The sequence below is a fragment of the Arachis hypogaea genome, chromosome 11 (assembly GCF_003086295.3).
Source record: "Arachis hypogaea cultivar Tifrunner chromosome 11, arahy.Tifrunner.gnm2.J5K5, whole genome shotgun sequence".
Taxonomy (NCBI): Eukaryota; Viridiplantae; Streptophyta; class Magnoliopsida; order Fabales; family Fabaceae; genus Arachis; species Arachis hypogaea.
Window position 1 is genome coordinate 37,064,475 of NC_092046.1, and position 20,052 is coordinate 37,084,526.

Below are 20,052 nucleotides of genomic sequence, written 5' to 3' on the forward strand. Positions count from 1 at the left end.
TCTTTTATGTTTTATTAGGTTCATGATCATGTGGAGTCACAAAATAAATAGAAAAATTAAAAACAGAATCAAAAACAGCAGAAGAAAAATCACACTCTGGAAGAAGGGCTTACTGGCGTTTAAACGCCAGTAAGGAGCATCTGGCTGGCGTTCAACGCCAGAACAGAGCATGGATCTGGTGTTGAACGCCAGAAACAAGTAGCATCCTGGCGTTCAGACGCCAGGAATGTACACTGAGGAAAGCTGGTGCTGAATACCAGAAACAAGCATAGAACTGGCTTTCAATGCCGGAAACATGCTGCAGCTGGGCGTTGAACGCCCAGAACAAGCATCAATTCGGCGTTTAAACGCCAAAATTGCATGCAAAGGCATTTTACATTCCTCAATGGTGCAAGGATGTAAATCCTTGACACCTCAGGATCTGTGGACCCCACAGGATCATCTCAGCATCTGTGGACCCCACGGGATCCCCACCTACCTCCACTCATACTCTCCCCTCTTCTCATTCATCCTCTCTTCCCAATAAACACCTTTCCCCAAAACCCTTCACCAATCACCTCAATCTCTCTTCCCTATTGCCCATTCACCACTCACATCCATCCACTCTTCCCCATAAACCTACCTCATAAACCCCACCTACCTTCAAAATTCAAAATCACTTTCCCACCCAAACCCACGCTATATGGCCGAACCTTAACCCCTCTTCCTCCACTATATAAACCTCTCCATTCTTCTTCATTCTCACACAACACAACCCTCTCATCCCCTCTTGGCCGAAACACAACCCTCTCTCCCTCTCTTCCATATCTTCTTCTTCTTCTTCTTTTCTTTCTTCTCTTGCTCGAGGGCGAGCAATATTCTAAGTTTGGTGTGGTAAAAGCATAAGCTTTTTGTTTTTCCATTACCCTTGATGGCACCTAAGACTGGAGAATCCTCTCGAAAAGGGAAAGGGAAGACAAAAGCTTCCACCTCCGAGTCATGGGAGATGGAAAGATTCATCTCCAAAGCCCATCAAGACCACTTCTATAATGTTGTGGCCAAGAAGAAGGTGATCCCCGAGGTCCCTTTCAAACTCAAGAAAAATGAGTATCCGGAGATCCGACATGAGATCCAAAGAAGAGGTTCGGAAGTTCTAATAAACCCCATCCAACAAGTCAGAATTCTAATGGTTCAAGAGTTCTATGCTAATGCATGGATCACTAGGAACCATGATCGAAGTAAGAACCCGAACCCAAAGAATTATCTCACCATGGTTCGGGAAAAATACTTAGATTTTAGTCCGGAAAATGTGAGGTTGGCGTTCAACTTGCCAATGATGAAAGAGAACGCACGCCCCTACACAAGAAGAGTCAACTTTGATCAAAGGTTGGACCAAGTCCTGATGGACATATGTGTGGAAGGAGCTCAATGGAAGATTAACTCAAAAGGCAAACCGGTTCAACTGAGAAGACTGGACCTTAAGCCTGTAGCTAGAAGATGGTTGGAGTTCATTCAACGCTCAATCATTCCCACTAGCAACGGGTCTGAAGTTACAATAGACCGGGTCATCATGATCCATAGCATCATGATTGGGGAGAAAGTGGAGGTTCATGAGATTATACCTCAAGAACTCTACAAGGTGGCTGACAAGTCCTCCACTATGGCAAGGTTAGCTTTTTCTCACCTCATTTGCCACCTATGCAATTCGACTGGGATTGACATAGAGGGAGATATCCTCATTAAAGAGGACAAGCCCATCATTAAGAAAAAGATGGAGTAAACAAGAGAGCCTATTCATGGATCTCAAGAGACGCATGAAGAAGCTCATCACCAAGAAATCCCTGAGATGCCTCAAGGGATGCACTTTCCTCCAAATAATTTTTGGGAGCAAATCAACACCTCCCTAGGAGAATTAAGTTCCAACATGGGACAATTAAGGGTGGAACATCAAGATCACTCCATCATCCTCCATGAAATTAGAGAAGATCAAAGAGCAATGAGGGAGGAGCAACAAAGACAAGGAAGAGACATAGAAGAGCTCAAGGACATCATTGGTTCCTCAAGAAGGAAACGCTACCATCACTAAGGTGGACTCATTCCTTGTTCTCAAATTTTCTATTTTTCGTTTTCTTTATGTTAAGTGCTTATCTATGTTAGTGTCTTATTACATGATCATTAGTATTTAGTAACTTTGTCTTAAAGTTATGAATATCCTATGAATCCATCACCTCTCTTAAATGAAAAATGTTTTTAATTCAAAAGAACAAGAAGTACATGAGTTTCGAATTTATCCTTGAACTTAGTTTAATTATATTGATGTGGTGACAATACTTTTTATTTTCTGAATGAATGCTTGAACAGTGCATATGTCTTTTGAAGTTGTTGTTTAAGAATGTTAAATATGTTGGCTCTTGAAAGAATGATGAAAAGGAGACATGTTACTTGATAATCTGAAAAATCATAAAAATGATTCTTGAAGCAAGAAAAAGCAGTGAATACAAAAGCTTGCAGAAAAAAAAAGAAAAGAAAAATAGCGAAAAAAAATAGAAAAAGCAAGCAGAAAAAGCCAAAAGCTCTTAAAACCAAAAGGCAAGGGTAATAAAAAGGATCCAAGGCTTTGAGCATCAGTGGATAGGAGGGCCTAAAGGAATAAAATCCTGGCCTAAGCGGCTAAACCAAGCTGTCCCTAACCATGTGCTTGTGGCGTGAAGGTGTCAAGTGAAAACTTGAGACTGAGCGGTTAAAGTCAAGGTCCAAAGCAAAAAGAAGAGTGTGCTTAAGAACCCTGAACACCTCTAATTGGGGACTTTAGCAAAGCTAAGTCACAATTTGAAAAGGTTCACCCAGTTATGTGTCTGTGGCATTTATGTATCCGGTGGTAATACTGGAAAACAAAGTGCTTAGGGTCACGACCAAGACTCATAAAGTAGCTGTGTTCAAGAATCAACATACTGAACTAGGAGAATCAATAACACTATCTGAATTCTAAGTTCCTATAGATGCCAATCATTCTGAACTTCAATGGATAAAGTGAGATACCAAAACTATTCAAGAGGCAAAAAGCTACAAGTCCCGCTCATCTGAGTGGAGCTATGTTTCATTGATATTTTGGAATTTATAGTATATTCTCTTCTTTTTATTCTATTTGATTTTCAGTTGCTTGGGGACAAGCAACAATTTAAGTTTGGTATTGTGATGAGCGGATAATTTATACGCTTTTTGGCATTGTTTTTAGTATGTTTTTAGTAGGATCTAGTTACTTTTAGAGATGTTTTTATTAGTTTTTATGTTAAATTCACATTTCTGGACTTTACTATGAGTTTGTGTGTTTTTCTGTGATTTCAGGTATTTTCTAGCTGAAATTGAGGGACTTGAGCAAAAATCAGATTCAGAGGTTGAAGAAGGACTACTGATGCTGTTGGATTCTGACCTCCCTGCACTCAAAGTGGATTTTCTGGAGCTACAGAACTTCAAATGGCACGCTTTCAATTGCGTTGGAAAGTAGACATCCAGGACTTTCCAGCAATATATAATAGTCTATACTTTGAATAAGGATTGACGACGTAAACTGGCGTTCAACGCCAGTTCCATGCTGCAGTCTGGCGTCCAGCGCCAGAAACAAGTTGCAAAGTGGAGTTCAACGCCAGAAACACGTTACAAACTGGCGTTCAACTCTAAGAATGACCACTCCACGTGTAAACTTCAAGCTCAGCCCAAGCACACACCAAGTGGGCCCCAGAAGTGGATTTCTACATCATTTACTCAATTCTGTAAACCCTAGTAACTAGTTTAGTATAAATAGGATTTTTTTACTATTGTATTTACATCTAATAATCTTAGGATTTTTAGTTCAACTTTGGATCATATTGATCATGTTTGGGGGCTGGCCATTCGGCCATGCCTGGACCTTCATCACTTATGTATTTTCAACGGTAGAGTTTCTGCACTCCATAGATTAAGGTGTGGAGCTCTGCTGTTCCTCATGATTTAATGCAAAGTACTACTGTTTTTCTATTCAATTCAACTTATTCCGCTTCTAAGATATCCATTCACACCCAAGAACATGATGAATGTGATGATTATGTGACGCTCATCATCATTCTCACTTATGAACGCGTGCCTGACAAACACTTCTGTTCTACATGCAAACAAGCTAGAATGAGTATCTCTTAGATATCTAATACAGAGGACCGAGTCCGAGATATTAGAATCTTCGTGGTATAAGTTAGAACCCATGGATGGCCATTTCTGAGATCCGGAAAGTCTAAACCTTGTCTGTGGTATTCCGAGTAGGATCTGGGAAGGGATGGCTGTGACGATCTTCAAACTTGCGAGTGTTGGGCGTAGTGACAGACGCAAAAGGAGGGTGAATCCTATTCCAGTATGATCGAGAACCTCTAGATGATTAGCCGTGCCGTGACAGAGCATTAGGACCTTTTTTACAGAGAGGATGGGATGTAGCCATTGACAACGGTGATGCCTTACAGAAAGCTTACCATGGAAAGGAGTAGGAATGATTGGATGAAGACAGCAGGAAAGCAGAGGTTCAGAGGAACGAAAGCATCTCTATACGCTTATCTGAAATTCTCACCAATGATTTACATAAGTATTTCTATCTTTATTTTCTGTTTATTTATTATTATTATTCGAAAACTCCATAACCATTTGATATCTGCCTGACTGAGATTTACAAGATGACCATAGCTTACTTCATACTAACAATCTCTGTGGGATCGACCCTTACTCACGTAAGGTTTTATTACTTGGACGACCCAGTGCACTTGCTGGTTAGTTGTATCGAAGTTGTGAATGAAAAACGATTTATTAAGACGTGCGTACTGAGTTTTTGACGCCGTTGCCTGAGATCACAATTTTGCACACCAGGTAGCTATGGCAAATTATATATCAAATCGAAGCCCTGGCTGTTAGCTTTCCAACGCAACTAGAACCGCGTCGTTTGGACCTCTGTAGCTAAAGTTATAGCCATTTGAGTGCGAAGAGGTCAGGCTGGATAGCTTAGCAGTTTCTCCAACTTCTTGTATTCCTTCCACTTTTGCATGCTTTCTTTCCATCCTCTGAGCCATTCCTGCCCTGTAATCTCAGAAATTGCTTAACACACATATCAAGGCATCTAATGGTAATAAGAGAGGATTAAACATAGGGAACTTAAGGCTAAAGAAGCATGTTTTCAATCAAAGCACATAATTAGGAAGGCAAATGTAAAACCATGCAAATAGTATGAATAAGTGGGTAAAGAGTTGATAAAAACTACTCAATTGAGCACAAGATAAACCATAAAATAGTGGTTTATCAGTGACCATAAAAGGTCCGGTCCAATGTGACTTGAGCTTCCCAGGCAAGAGCTTGAGTCTAGAATTAAAGAGTAAAACTTTCTGGCTAGGTTTAAAGACTCTGGAAGATATCTTCCTGTCATGCCACTTTTTGGCTCTTTCCTTATAGATTTTTGCATTCTCGAATACAGCAAGCCGGAATTCATCCAACTCATTCAGCTGGAGCAACCTTTTTTCTCCTGCTGCTTTAGCATCAAAGTTGAGAAATCTGGTTGCCTAGTAGGCCCTATGTTCCAGTTCCACTGGTAAATGACATGCTTTCCCATAAACCAATTGGTATGGTGACATCCCTATAGGAGTCTTGAAAGCTGTCATGTATGCCCAAAGAGCATCATCAAGCTTTCTTGCCCAATCTTCTCTAGAGGTGCTCACTGTTCTTTCTAGGATTCTTTTCAATTCCCTGTTGGAGACCTCAACTTGCCCATTTGTCTGTGGATGATATGGACTTGCTACTCTGTGGCGAACACCATAACGGTGTAGTAAGGAGTTAAGCTGTCTGTTACAGAAATGACTACGTCCATTACTAATCAGTGTCCTTAGGACACCAAACCTGCTGAAGATGTGTTTCTGAAGAAATTTGATCACTACTTGAGTATCATTAATGGGTGATGCAACTACCTCAAACCATTTAGACACGTAATCCACTACCACAAGGATGTAGGTGTTTGAATATGAAGGTGAGAAAGGTCCCATGAAGTCTATATCCCATACATCAAATAGCTCAACCTCTAGGATCCCTTATTGAGGCATGTCATGACAATGAGGGAGATTGCCAGCCCTTTGGCAACTATCACAGTTACGTACAAACACTCGGGCATCCTTGAAGAGTGTTGGCCAGTAGAAGCCACTTTGAAGGACTTTGGTGCCTGTCCGCTCACCTCCAAAGTGTCCTCCATAGTTTGAGTCATGGCAATTTCATAAGATCTTCTGTGCTTCTTCTTTAGATACACAATGGCGGATTATTCCGTCTGAGCATCTCTTGAAAAGATATGGTTCATCCCACAAGTAGTACTTTGCATCGTGCATGAGCTTTCGAGCTTGCTGTCTACTGTATTCTTTGGGGATGAACCTTATGGCCTTGTAATTTACAATGTCTGCAAATCAAGGTGCTATCCGAATTGCAAAGAGTTACTCATCAGGAAAGGTTTCGGATATCTCAATAGAGGAAGGTGATGTTCTTGCTACTGGTTCAATCCGAGACAAGTGGTCAGCCACTTGATTTTCTTATCTTTTTCTGTCTCTGATTTTTATATCAAACTCTTGCAGGAGTAGCACCCATCTTATCAGCCTTGGCTTAGAATTCTGCTTGGTGAGGAGATATTTGAGAGCAGCATGGTCAGTATAGATCCTATCAAATAAGATCTGAACTTGCCAATGGCATAAACCACTGTAAATAATTTCTTCTCTGTGGTGGTGTAATTCCTCTGTGCGTCATTTAGAACACGACTGGCATAATAAATGACATGCAGGAGCTTATCATGTCTCTGTCCCAGGACTGCGCCAACGGCATGATCACTGGCATCACACATCAGTTCGAATGGCAAGTCCCAATTGGGTGCAGAAATGATGGGTGCAGTGATAAGCTTGGCTTTTAGAGTTTCAAAGGCATGCAGGCACTCTTTGTCAAAGACAAAAGGAGTGTCAGTGGCTAGGAGATTGCACAGGAGCTTTGCAATTTTAGAAAAATCTTTTATAAACCTCCTGTAAAATCCTGCATGTCCCAGAAAACTTCTGATTGCCTTAACATTAGTTGGTGGTGGTAATCTTTCAATTACTTCCACCTTAACTTGATCCACCTCTATCCCTTTGTTTGAAATCCGATGTCCAAGAACAATTCCTTCAATCACCATGAAGTGGCATTTTTCCTAATTTAAAACCATATTTCTTAGCATCGTTTCAAAACTAAGGCCAGATGGTTAAGGCAAGCATCAAAGGAATCACCGAAGACAGAGAAGTCATCCATGAATACTTCAAAAAATTTCTCAACCATATCAGAGAAAATGGAGAGCATACACCTTTAAAAGGTTGCAGGTGCATTGCACAGGCCAAATGGCATTCTTCTGTAAGCAAACACCCCATATGGGCATGTGAATGCTGACTTTTTTTGGTCCTGATGGTCTACTGCAATTTGATTGTAGCCTGAATAGCCATCAAAGAAGCAGTAGAATGCATGCCCTGCCAGTCTCTCCAGCATCTGATCTATGAATGGTAAAGGAAAATGATCATTTCTTGTGGCATTGTTAAGTCTCCTATAGTCAATGCACATATGCCACCCTATAACTGTTCTTGTGGGAATCAGTTCATTTTTTTCATTGTGAACTACTGTCGTTCCTCCCTTCTTGGGTATAACTTGAACAGGGCTCACCCAGGGGCTGTCTAAAATAGGATAGATAATCCCAGCCTCCCAGAGTTTTGTGACTTCTTTTTGCACTACTTCCTTCATGGCTAGATTTAGTCGCCTTTGTGGTTGCACCACAGGTTTGGCGTCACCCTCTAGCCAGATCTTGTGCATGCATCAGGTTAGACTAATGCCCTTAAGGTCATTTATGGTCCACCCAAGAGCTGTCTTGTGTGTCTTCAGCACTTGGATTAGTGCTTCTTCTTCCTGTGGCTCTAGAGCAGAGCTTATAATCACAGGGTAAGTGTCCCCATCTCCTAGAAATGCATATTTCAAGGATGGTGGTAATGGTTTGAGCTCGAGTTTGGAAGGTCTATCCTCTTCCTTAGGGGCTTTTAAAATCTCCTCCATTTCTTCTGGTTCCTCCAAATCAGGCTTGGCATCATAAAAGATGTTGTTTAGCTCTTCTTCGAGTCTCTCAACTATGTTCACTTCTTCCACCAGGGAATCAATGATATCAATGCTCATGCATTTCACTGGGGTGTCTGGGTGTTGCATAGCTTTGACAGCATTTAGCACGAATTCATCCTCATTGAGTCTTGATGAGCGGATATTTTATACGCTTTTTGGGGTTAATTTCATGTAGTTTTTAGTATGTTTTAGTTAGTTTTTAGTATATTTTTATTAGTTTCTAGGCAAAATTCATATTTCTGGACTTTACTATGAGTTTGTGTGTTTTTCTGTAATTTCAGGTATTTTCTGGCTGAAATTGAGGGAGCTGAGCAAAAATCTGATTCAAGCTGAAAAAGGACTGCTGATGTTGTTGGATTCTGACCTCTCTGCACTTGGAATAGATTTTCTGGAGCTACATGAGTCCAATTGGTGCGCTCCCAATTGCGTTGGAAAGTAGACATCCAGGGCTTTCCAGAAATATATAATAGTCCCTACTTTGCTCAAGGATAGATGACGTAAACTGGCATTCAACGCCAGTTCCATGTTGCAGTCTGGCGTTAAACGCCAGAAACAGGTTACAAGTTGGAGTTAAACGCCCAAAACAGGTTACAACCTGGTGTTTAACTCCAGAAACAGCCTAAGCATGTGTAAAGCTTAAGTCTCAGCCCCAGCACACACCAAATGGGCCCCAGAAGTGGATTTCTGCACTATCTATCATAGTTTACTCATTCTCTGCAAACCTAGATTACTAGCTTACTATTTAAACAACTTTTAGAGGATTATTTTGTACCTCATGACATTTTAGATCTGAACTTTGTACTCTTTGATGGCATGAGTCTCTAAACTCCATTGTTGGGGGTGAGGAGCTCTGCTGTGTCTCGATAAATTAATGCAATTATTTCTGTTTTCCATTCAAACACGCTTGTTTCTATCTAAGATGTTCATTCGCACTTCAATATGATGAATGTGATGATCCGTGACACTCATCACCATTCTCAATCTATGAACGCATGCCTGACAACCACTCCCATTCTACCTTCGATTGAATGAATATCTCTTGGATTCCTTAATCAAAATCTTCGTGGTATAAGCTAGAATCCATTGGCAGCATTCTTGAGAATCCGAAAAGTCTAAACCTTGTCTGTGGTATTTCGAGTAGGATTCAGGGATTGAATAACTGTGACGAGCTTCAAACTCACAAAGGTTGGGCGTAGTGACAGACGCAAAAGGATCAATGGATCCTATTCCAGCAGGAGTGAGAACCGACAGATGATTAGCTGTGCGGTGACAGCGCACCTGGACCCTTTTCACTGAGAGGACGGATGGTAGCCATTGACAACGGTGATCCACCAACACACAGCTTGCCATAGGAGGAACCTTGCGTGTGTGAAGAAGAAGACAGGGGGAAAGCAGAGATTCAGAAGACAAAGCATCTCCAAAACTCCAACATATTCTCCATTACTACATAACAAGTATTTATTTCATGCTCTCTTATTCTTCGCAAGTCAAACTGATAATCATAATTGATTTCCTAACTAAGATTTACAAGATAACATAGATTGTGCTTAATTAGAGTGATTTATTCAACTCTTCACCTACTTATTCACATTAATTGCATGGTTTTACCTTCCCTTCCTTATTATGTGATGTAAATGAAAAACATGTTTTCTAAGCTTTAAAAATTAATTATTTTAATTACCTTTATTTCCATTCGATGTCGTGATTAGTGTGTTGAGTAGTTTCAGATTTTCTAAAGGCAGAATGACTTAAAGGATGAAAAAGGAAACATACTAAAATGGAAGGAGAAAGCAAAACGGAGCTTTAAGGAAACTGGTACCCACACGATCGCATGGATGACGCGATCGCGTGCCAAGCACGAATCAGCAGCGACGCGGCCGCATGACTGACGCGACCGCGCGCCTTAAGCAGAACGCACATGACACGGTCGCATGACTGACGCAACCGCGTGGGAAGGAAAAGCTCCAAATGACGCGACCGCGTGACCCACGCGGACGCGTGACAGAGGCCACGCACCAGAAATTACAGAAAACGCCCCCAGCGAATTCTGAAGCCCTTTTTGGCCCAGATCCAAGTACAGACAGCATAGACCAGAGGTTATAAAGTGGAGGAATGCATCCATTCAGAGAGAGCTCGCCAATTTCTAGTTTTTATGATTTAGATTTAGTTTAGAGAGAGATTTTCTCTCTCTCTTAGGATTTAGGACTTCTTCTTGTTTTGGGAGTAACTCTGGATCCAAGTTTTAATGTTCTTTTATTTTGGTTCTACATTTATTTATTCCAACATTTGAATTGATTATTATAATTTGATTTATGAATTATTCCATGTCACAGATTGCTGAATTTATAATAATTGAGGTATTTTCAGTTCATGATTGTTCTCTTTGATTTAAGTTATCATTGCTTCCCATCTAAGGATATTTTTATTATTCCAGCAATTTTACTTTTTCCCCTTTTGGTCTTGGTTAAGAATTTAGTAACTCAACAGTTATTAAATTCAACATAATTGATAATCGTTATTTTGCTAATTGAGCTGAACCTAAATAATTCCAACCTTTTCTTAGGAAATAATTAGGATTCAAAGGGTCAAATTAATTAGTCCCTTGACTTTCCTTTGCCCTGGCAAGGGTTGACCAAGTAGAATTAAAATACAACTTTCATTATTGTTGAGAGGGATAACTAAGTTGGACTTCTAATTTCCCCTATCTTGCCAAAAGTTGTTTTACAGTTATTATTTATTTTTAATTGCCATTTAATTCACTCGTCATTTAAATTACTTACTTCTCACCCTCTAAACCCCGATTACAACCTTTATAACCAATAATAAGAACATACTTCCTCGCAGTTCCTTGAGAAGACCACCCGAGGTTTGAATACTCGGTTAACAATTTTTAAGGGGTTTGTTACTTGTGACAACCAAAACGTTTGTACGAAGGGATTTCTGTCGGTTTAGAGACTATATCTACAACGCGACTGTTTTTATGACATTCTTCACTGGCAAAAATCCTGACGTCAAAATGGCGCCGTTGCCGGGGAACTGCTAACGTGTGCCTTATTATTGGTTATTATAAATATTTTTCTTTTGCTTGTTTATTTATTTTTGTTTTTTCTTTTTATCTTTATTTGCTACTATGAACTCTCACCCCCTCGCTTTGAGTTTGGTTCTAATATTGTTAAAGGAAATAGAAGTTACAGTAGGAATGTGCATCAAGGTCAGACCAATCATGGATGGATGGAACCAAGAGGATCTAATCAACCCTTTTGGCAGCAACACCCTCCGAGATATCCTGGGCAAAGACCATTCTACCGTGCATACCCAGCTGAAAGACATGGTGGACAACCTTGTAACTACCAACAACCCCCACCCCGTGCATATGAACCATCCTTTTAATATAACCTCGAACCACCATACTCACAAGCTTCTCTTCACCATTCGCCATCATATGATCCTTCCTTACCCCAATACCAATCCAATCGTTCCCAATCATCACCACTTTCCTTTGTATCATGTCCAAGTCTGGCAAACCGCGAAGCAGAGGATCGCCTAAAAGAAACAGTGAGTAAATTTCAAACAACCATTCAACAACTGGAGCAAGCACTAATTCAATGGGCCACTAGACGCTCAAATATACAAGGACCAACCACAGCTCCATGTGGACAGCCCGATGAAGAGCGTAGCATGAAAGAAATACTAGAGACTCCAGTGGACAAGACAGAGAATGAATTCGTACTAGAACAAGTGGAAGAAGCTGTCATTGTTCAAGTAGAAGAGTTGGTTGAAGATCTAGGAGATGCTGAACTTCCTTGGGAATCCAGAATTGAGGAAAACTCCGTCCAAGACGCTACGGTTAATGCTAAGGAGGATACCATACAATCTCCAAGGCAAGTCGTTTACGAAGAATCAGACGGAATAACCCAAGAAGCAAATTTCCTTGATGATGATAGTCACAAGTCTAGTTCTCCTAGTGATGAACTTGCGCCCACAAGTGAATTCTCTGAGATCGAAGAATTTTTCCCAAGTGAATATGAGGATGATGCAGAGGTAGATTTCTCTCAACCTCCAATCTACGACTCAAGTGATGAGGAAGACACCGAAGACTTTGACCAGGACACAGATACAATTGAAGATCTTTGCAAAGAAGTGGAAGAATTCACAGAAGAGCACAAGGAAACGGAACTTGCAGGACCACCAAAAACACCTATCCCAAGGCCATTACCACCTAATACAAGCTTCAAGTGGGTACAATCCTTAACTTATAATTTTACTTATTCACTTGAATATGGTTTGCTCGAAACAGATGGCCAACTTAGAGCTCTCTGCGGCTTTAAGAGTAAGAGGGAAATGGCTCGTACTCAGAGCTGGTGCACAAGGTTCAATAAAGTTCCACGCTTCACTTCAAAGTACACGGATTGGTATCATGCTCAATCACATGGATCACGGAAGACGTTTGGTCACCAAGGTGAGATTCTACTTCTTAACCCGCCCGAATGGAAACATGTAGATCAAGACGGAGGCGGATTTAAAAGCAAGGTTTGGAATCCTGGAGTTTATTCTGACATTTGTCATCCCAGGAGCCTAACAATATATTTAAAGTTGTTCGGAAGCTTTGCGTGCTTAGTTTGGGACCCCGGAGGCTATTGGCATTCCAAGCACTGGTGAAAATTTTTGGACGAATTTAAACACAAGCCACCATAACAGGATACTCCTCCAATGTCCAACTTAAGGACTTTAACTAAAAGTGCTAGGTGGGAGACAACCCACCAGGGTATGGTCGCTTCTTTTTCAATTTATTTCTTGTTAATTGCTTTCATTTTTCCTTTTTCATTTTAATTTATTAAACCTGGAATCATGTATAACATTCTTATTAATCATTACATTCTGCATTTTTCATGCACAAAAAAAAGGGAGATGCACGACGCGACCGCATGCCCCATGCGATCGCGTCATATCGCGGAAAACACCACCCGCGCGACCGCGTGACCCACGCGGCCGCGTGATATATATATCGGCGTAAAGATCCAACAAACAGAAAGTTGGGCTGGAATCGTGCGGCCCCTGTGCGTTTCGCATAAATTGGCCCACGCGATCGCATGCCCCATGCGACCGCATCACATGCACAAATACCAATCCCACGCGACCGCGTGAGCGACGCGATCGCGTCGCATGGATTGCACATCACCCCAAAAGGAGACAGAGAGTTGCCCTAAAACGGCGCTGGAGTCGTGCGTTTAGCACAAATTCCAGCGACGCGATCGCGCGACCCACGCGATTGCGTCACCCTTCTTTCTCCCCCTCTCATGCGATCGCGCACCCCACGCGATCGCGTCACTCCCATTTTCGTCCCAACCACGCGACCGCGTGGATTCGAAAATATAACCCCCCAGCCCGCCAACCCTATCAGTCGCGAGCCCCCCCACCCCCAAACCCTCTTCTCCCTCTCTACTCCCTCTCCTCCAACCACCACCCAGCACCACCCAACCGCCACCGCCGGCCACCCAGATGCCGCCGCCCCAACCCTCTCCCCTTCTCTCTTCTTCCTTCTTCCTCTCTTCCCCCCTCTCCACCACAACTGCCTCCGCGACCACCGCCCGCCCCACCACACCACCACCCAGACGCCGCCGCCACCCCGTACGCCGCCGCCCCAACCCCCCTCCCTTCTTCTCCCGTCCTCCTCTCTCCCCCCCCCATCTCCACCACTCCTTCCGCGACCACCGCCAGCCACCGCCGGCCATCCAGTCGCGCCCCCCTCTCCGCCACCCACCCCCTTCAGCCAGCAACAACCACCCCCTTCCCTTCCCCTATCCCCTTCTTCTATCACCAACCCAAAACCCTCGCCGCCACTGCCCCCATCAGCAGCCACCGCGACGCCGTGCACCACCACCACGTCGGACGCCGCCGCAGCCACCTTCTTCCTTGTTCCACCCCTTCTGCTTACCAGGTTCCGCAACAAGCAACCCTTTTTATCCGTTCGTAACTTTTCTGTATTTTTTATTCCATTTATGTTCATAATTAGGATAGCTAGCCTTGCATGTTGAAGTGGATTTTTAGGTTGTTAGGTAGCTTAGGCTGTGGTTAGTGGATCTAGGTCTGTTTACTTGCACTTTCTTACTTCTGTTTTATCCTGTGTGCAAATATGTTGCTGCTATAATCATGTTTCATATGCTGCTTTCTTGTATGTTGCTGCTGTTTACATTGAGTTTTTATGTTTATTTTATATCTATGTACATGCAGCTTGATTTTTTAATTCATATGAACTGATATGATTGCTGTTTATTTTTCGGGACAATCCAATTTCAGCCAGAATGCTGCCCAAATTTTTTTAAAAAAAATTGTTTTCATTCATGTTTTGGTTTGGCATTTCTGAAATCTGTTTTACTCTGCTTTACCCAAACCATTACATGAATGCTATGGCAGACTTTCTTATCCTCTTTGATTTCCTGGTTCATAACCTGCATTTGTGATCCACTGATTCCAATTTCTGATTTCTTTATTTCTATTCAAATCAGCATCACCCTGTTTTCTTTATTCGATTATGAGTACTTCTATTCTTACCTGTGAATCCTTGTTATATGGAATTTTTTCTATGTCACTTACTTTCCTAACTCACTAATTTTAATTTACTAATTTCTTTTTACCATACTAACCCTCTTGATCTCCTTTCAGATTACTTTCACTTCCTCTAACTTTCTCACTATGGCATATTGATTTTTCTTTCCATTTAACATTAATTCAATCAATTTCAATTGCTCATTTTCCTTATTCTATTTCTCCCTTACTACTTTGAGTTTCCTTTGTTTAATTGCCTATTTGCTTTCCTATTTTTTTATCCATTCCTGGTTTTCTGTTTTTCAGGATGTCTGCCTCACAGAAGAAAGGCAAAGGCAAGGCTACTGGCAAGCGCAAGAGAGGAGATTCTTCCCAGTCCATCATTGCTCTAATGCACGATTCCTCATGGCGGGAGAAGAACTTTACACAGCAGGAAAAAGCTGACCAGCTGCTCCCTGCAAATGATCCTATAAAATTTGCAAACCGGTACTGTGAACTGAAGTACCCGGCTTTTGCAAACTCCAGAAATCTATACCTCGAACGTACCTTGAAGATTCCAGAAGCCCTCCAGCAATACACTACTAAGCAAATCAAGCAACGGGGCTGGTTCTTTCTGGAGAGACCACTGACAGAGGTCAATGCATCTTGGGTCCGGGAATTCTATTGCAACTACTACCTTACTACCCTAGATGCAGTGAACCTGAGGGGAAAGCAAATTCTGGTCACTGAGGAGGCCATAGAGACCATTCTCCAGCTCCCAGCCAAGTCCGATCAGCCAGATGGTTTTGCACAGGCTGAGGAGGACATGGGCCAGATGCAGTTTGACTGGGACGCCGTGAAGGCACGGATAGCTCTCGACCCTGCTGTTCCTTGGGAGATGGGTCAGAACACCACTATGCCTAGAGGGATCAAGAGAGTGTACTTGAATGATGAGGCTCGGCTTTGGCATCAGATCTTGAGTAATTTTGTGATGCCGAGTACTCACGAGACTGAGATCCCGGTTACCATGATCACTCTCCTCTGGTGTGTGCTGGAGAGTAAGGATCTGTACTTACCTCGTTTTATCCGGCATTATATGGCCAGGGTCCACGTCCGAGGCACCCTCCCCTTTCCTTATCTAGTTACACGGCTAGGCCGTCAGGCTGATGTGCCTTGAGAGGATGCCGATGAGCGACCACCAGCAGCGGACTGCAGGAAGATCATTCCTCACAGCAGGAACTTCCTTGCTTTGGGCTACAGACCACCACCTGTCACTGCTACTGATGAGACAGCCCCTCCGTCTACTGGACCCTCTTCATCCACAGCTGCCCCAGCTGCCCCTGCTGCTACCACTGCACCTCCACCCGCCTCTGAGCCGGTTTATCGCCTCGTGCACCATCTATTCCGCCAGCTTGATCAGATGGAGCGCCGTAACAGGCGCCGGTATGAGAGATTGGAGCGCCGCAGCAGGCGACGCTATTCCCATCAAAAGCTGATGATCAGACAGGGCGCCGACATCCCCTCCGAGCCCGACATACCATCAGAGCCATCAGAGGAGGAGGAGGATAGCACGAGAAGGAGCCTCATTCCCAGGCAGAGACCCATCAGCAGGCAGCCACAGAGCAGACTGCCCCGCATTAGGAGGTTATGCCCCAGCTTGAGGCTGCAGATCCTGAGATCCCGATCCAGTCAGTCCCCCCTCTACAACAGCCAGACTCTCAGCCCACCACCGCCACAGAGACCCCAACTACCATCCCTACCAGTGATGACACTCCTTCACACCCGGCTTGATTGAGCATCGAGGACGATGCTTCATTTTAAGTGTGGGGAGGTCGCCATCTCTGGCGTTTATTTTGGTGAACTACTACATACTTTTTCTTTTATTTTGGATATTTTTCTGTATTTTTTTTTCTTTTCTTTTCCTTTTACTGTTATTTTCTGAGTACTTATACATTGCTTTTATGTATTTTTGCTCTATTTTCTGCATTTTGCATCTTTAGTTCATTTATTTTAGCTATTTAGTTTAGTTTGCAATTCTGATTTATTAGTGGATTAATTAGTATAGTTTACCCTTTTTAGCATAAGATAGTATAGTTTAAATTGAAAAATATAAAAAGGAAGTAAGCTAAGAAATTGAACATATCAGATTTAAATCCACAAAACTTGTATATAGCATTACATGATGTAGTTAAGCTGACAACATTTCATCAAGGAGGAACATTAAAACTTTAAAAGCTACCCTAAATAATTTTTATATGAGAATAATGGGAATTTTTAACTAAACCTGCATACAATATATAAATGATATATGATGCTTGAGTAGAGAACACACAGCCTGTGAGTTTTGAGCTTAAATTGTATGGTTGCATTCAAACCATAATTTCATTTCTGTGTGTTACATTTCTTTTTATTCTGATGTTCTTTCCTTTGTTTTAATCTATATGTCCAGTTATAGAATATAGAATAGATACATACCAAGAGAATGATTGAGGCCATCATTTAATTTCAACTCACTTACCCCAAATTAGCCTACCTTTTACATCACCCTTGTTAGCCCCCTTGAGCCTTTTAAAACCCCTTTATTCTATTTAGCCAAATTACTAGCCTTAAGCAGAAAAACAAAAGAAAATCCCAAGTGAATCCTTGATTAGCTTAAGATAGAAAATTATGAATAGAGTTAAATGTGGGAAACCTTTTGGGAATATGGGTAATAGAAATAAAAGGATAGAAAAAGTTAAAAGAATAAAAATAAAATTTGGTAAGCATGCTCATGAGAAAATCTAAGTGATTCAACTACCATGTGTATAAAAAAAAATTATTTTCAGCATCTAAATAAAAGGGGATACAAAAGAAATTCCCCAATGCAAAATAAAAACAATGCACATGGAATAAAAATAAAAAGTAAAGACATGAGCATGTAAACAATAAGTGGGATAATATGGGAGAATAGGTAAAGAAGTTTTATCTTGCTAAAAATGTATGTTAAGGTGAGATCTTAGTCTAATTAAGGATTTGCTTATTAGCTCACTTAATCCTATACATAAATCCTCACCTTTACCTTGGCCCCATTACAACCTTAATTAAGACCTTATGACTTTTTGGTATGACTATATTCCATAATTATTGACTGGTTAGATGAAAAACAAAGCTATAGAAATTAAGGATAAAAAGAAAAATAGAGTGAATAACCCAATAAACACTGAGTGACCAGAGAGTAAACACAAAATCCAGTGAGGGTTCTATAACTCATCAACATATATCTGTGCTTATATTTACTAATTGTTTTGCAAGTTTGTACAATATTTTCTTTCCCATCTCATTTGCTAAAATGCTTTATTATTTAAGGGTTAGCTATATATGTATATATATATCTCCTTGAGAATGTGAAATAATTTGACTACATGTAGGCTTTATATATGAGTGGATGAATTAGAATTGCATGACTCATTAGGTAGATGCATTTAGCATAAGTTGCATTTCATAACATTCCATCACTCTAACCTTAATTATTTACCTTGGATTTAGCATGAGGACATGCTAGTGTTTTAAGTGTGGGGAGGTTGATAAACCCATATTTCATGAGTTCTTTTGTGCTTAATTAGAGTGATTTATTCAACTCTTCACCTACTTATTCACATTAATTGCATGGTTTTACCTTCCCTTCCTTATTATGTGATGTAAATGAAAAACATGTTTTCTAGGCTTTAAAAATTAATTATTTTAATTACCTTTATTTCCATTCGATGTCGTGATTAGTGTGTTGAGTAGTTTCAGATTTTCTAAAGGCAGAAAGACTTAAAGGATGAAAAAGGAAACATACTAAAATGGAAGGAGAAAGCAAAACAGAGCTTTAAGGAAACTGGTACCCACGCGATCGCATGGATGACGCGATCGCGTGCCAAGCACGAATCAGCAGCGACGCGGCCGCATGATTGACGCGACCACGCGCCTTAAGCAGAACGCACATGACGCAGTCGCATAAATAATTGATGGGCCCACTTGGTGTGTGCTGGGGCTGAGACTTAAATAATTCACGTGCATAAGGCTGTTTTGGGCGTTCAACGCCAGGTTTGGATCCATTTCTGGCGTTGAACTCCAACTTTTAATCCTTTTCTGGCGCTGGACGCCAGAATTGGGCAGAGAACTGGCATTGAATGCCAATTTACATCATCTATCCTTGAGCAAAGTAGGACTATTATATATTGCTGGAAATCCCTGGATGTCTATTTTCCAACGCAATTGGAAGCGCGCCATTTCGAGTTCTGTAGCTCCAGAAAATCTACTTTGAGTGCAGGAAGGTCAGAATCCAACAGCATCAGCAGTCCTTTTTCAGCCTGAATCAGATTTTTGCTCAGCTCCCTCAATTTCAGCTAGAAAAATACCTGAAATTACAGAAAAATACACAACTCATAGTAAAGTCCAGAAATATGAATTTTTCCTAAAAACTAATGGGAATAAACTAAAAACTAACTGGAATATACTAAAAACTATATGAAATTAACACCAAAAAGCGTATAAAATATCCGCTCATCACAACACCAAACTTAAAATGTTGCTTGTCCTCAAGCAACTAGACAAATAAAATAGAAGACTAATAGGTTGAGAAGCAATAATATCTCAGAGTTTTTGAGTGAAGCTCAGATTCTAATCAGATAAGCGGGACTAGTAGCTTTTTGCTTTCGAACAGTTTTGGCATCTCACTTTATCCATTGAAGCTCAGAGTGATTGGCATCTATAGGAACTTAGAATTCAGATAGTGTTATTAATTCTCCTATTTCAGTATGATGATTCTTGAATACAGCTATTTCATGAGTCTTGGCCGTGGCTCTAAGCACTTTGTTTTCCAGTATTACCACCGGATACATAAATGCCACAGACACATAATTGGGTGAACCTTTTAAATTGTGACTCAGCTTTGCTAAAGTCCCCAATTAGAGGTGTCTAGAGTTCTTAAGCACACTCTTCTTTCTGCTTTGGACCTTGACTTTAACCGCTCAGTCTCAAGTTTTCACTTGACACCTTCACGCCACAAGCACATGGTTAGGGACAGCTCGGTTTAGCCGCTTAGGCCAGGATTTTATTCCCTTAGGCCCTCCTATCCACTGATGCTCAAAGCCTTGGGATCCTTTTTATTACCCTTGCCTTTTGGTTTTAAGGGCTATTGGCTTTTTTTTTTTTGCTGCTTTTTCTTGCTTCAAGAATCATTTTTATGATTTTTCAGATTATCAATAACATGTCTCATGTTCATCATTCTTTCAAGAGCCAACATATTTAACAGTCTTAAAAAACAAATTCAAAAGACATATGCCCTGTTCAAGCATTCATTCAGAAGACAGAAAGTATTGCCACCACATGTAACTAATTAGAATTTTTCTTATTAAGAACTCG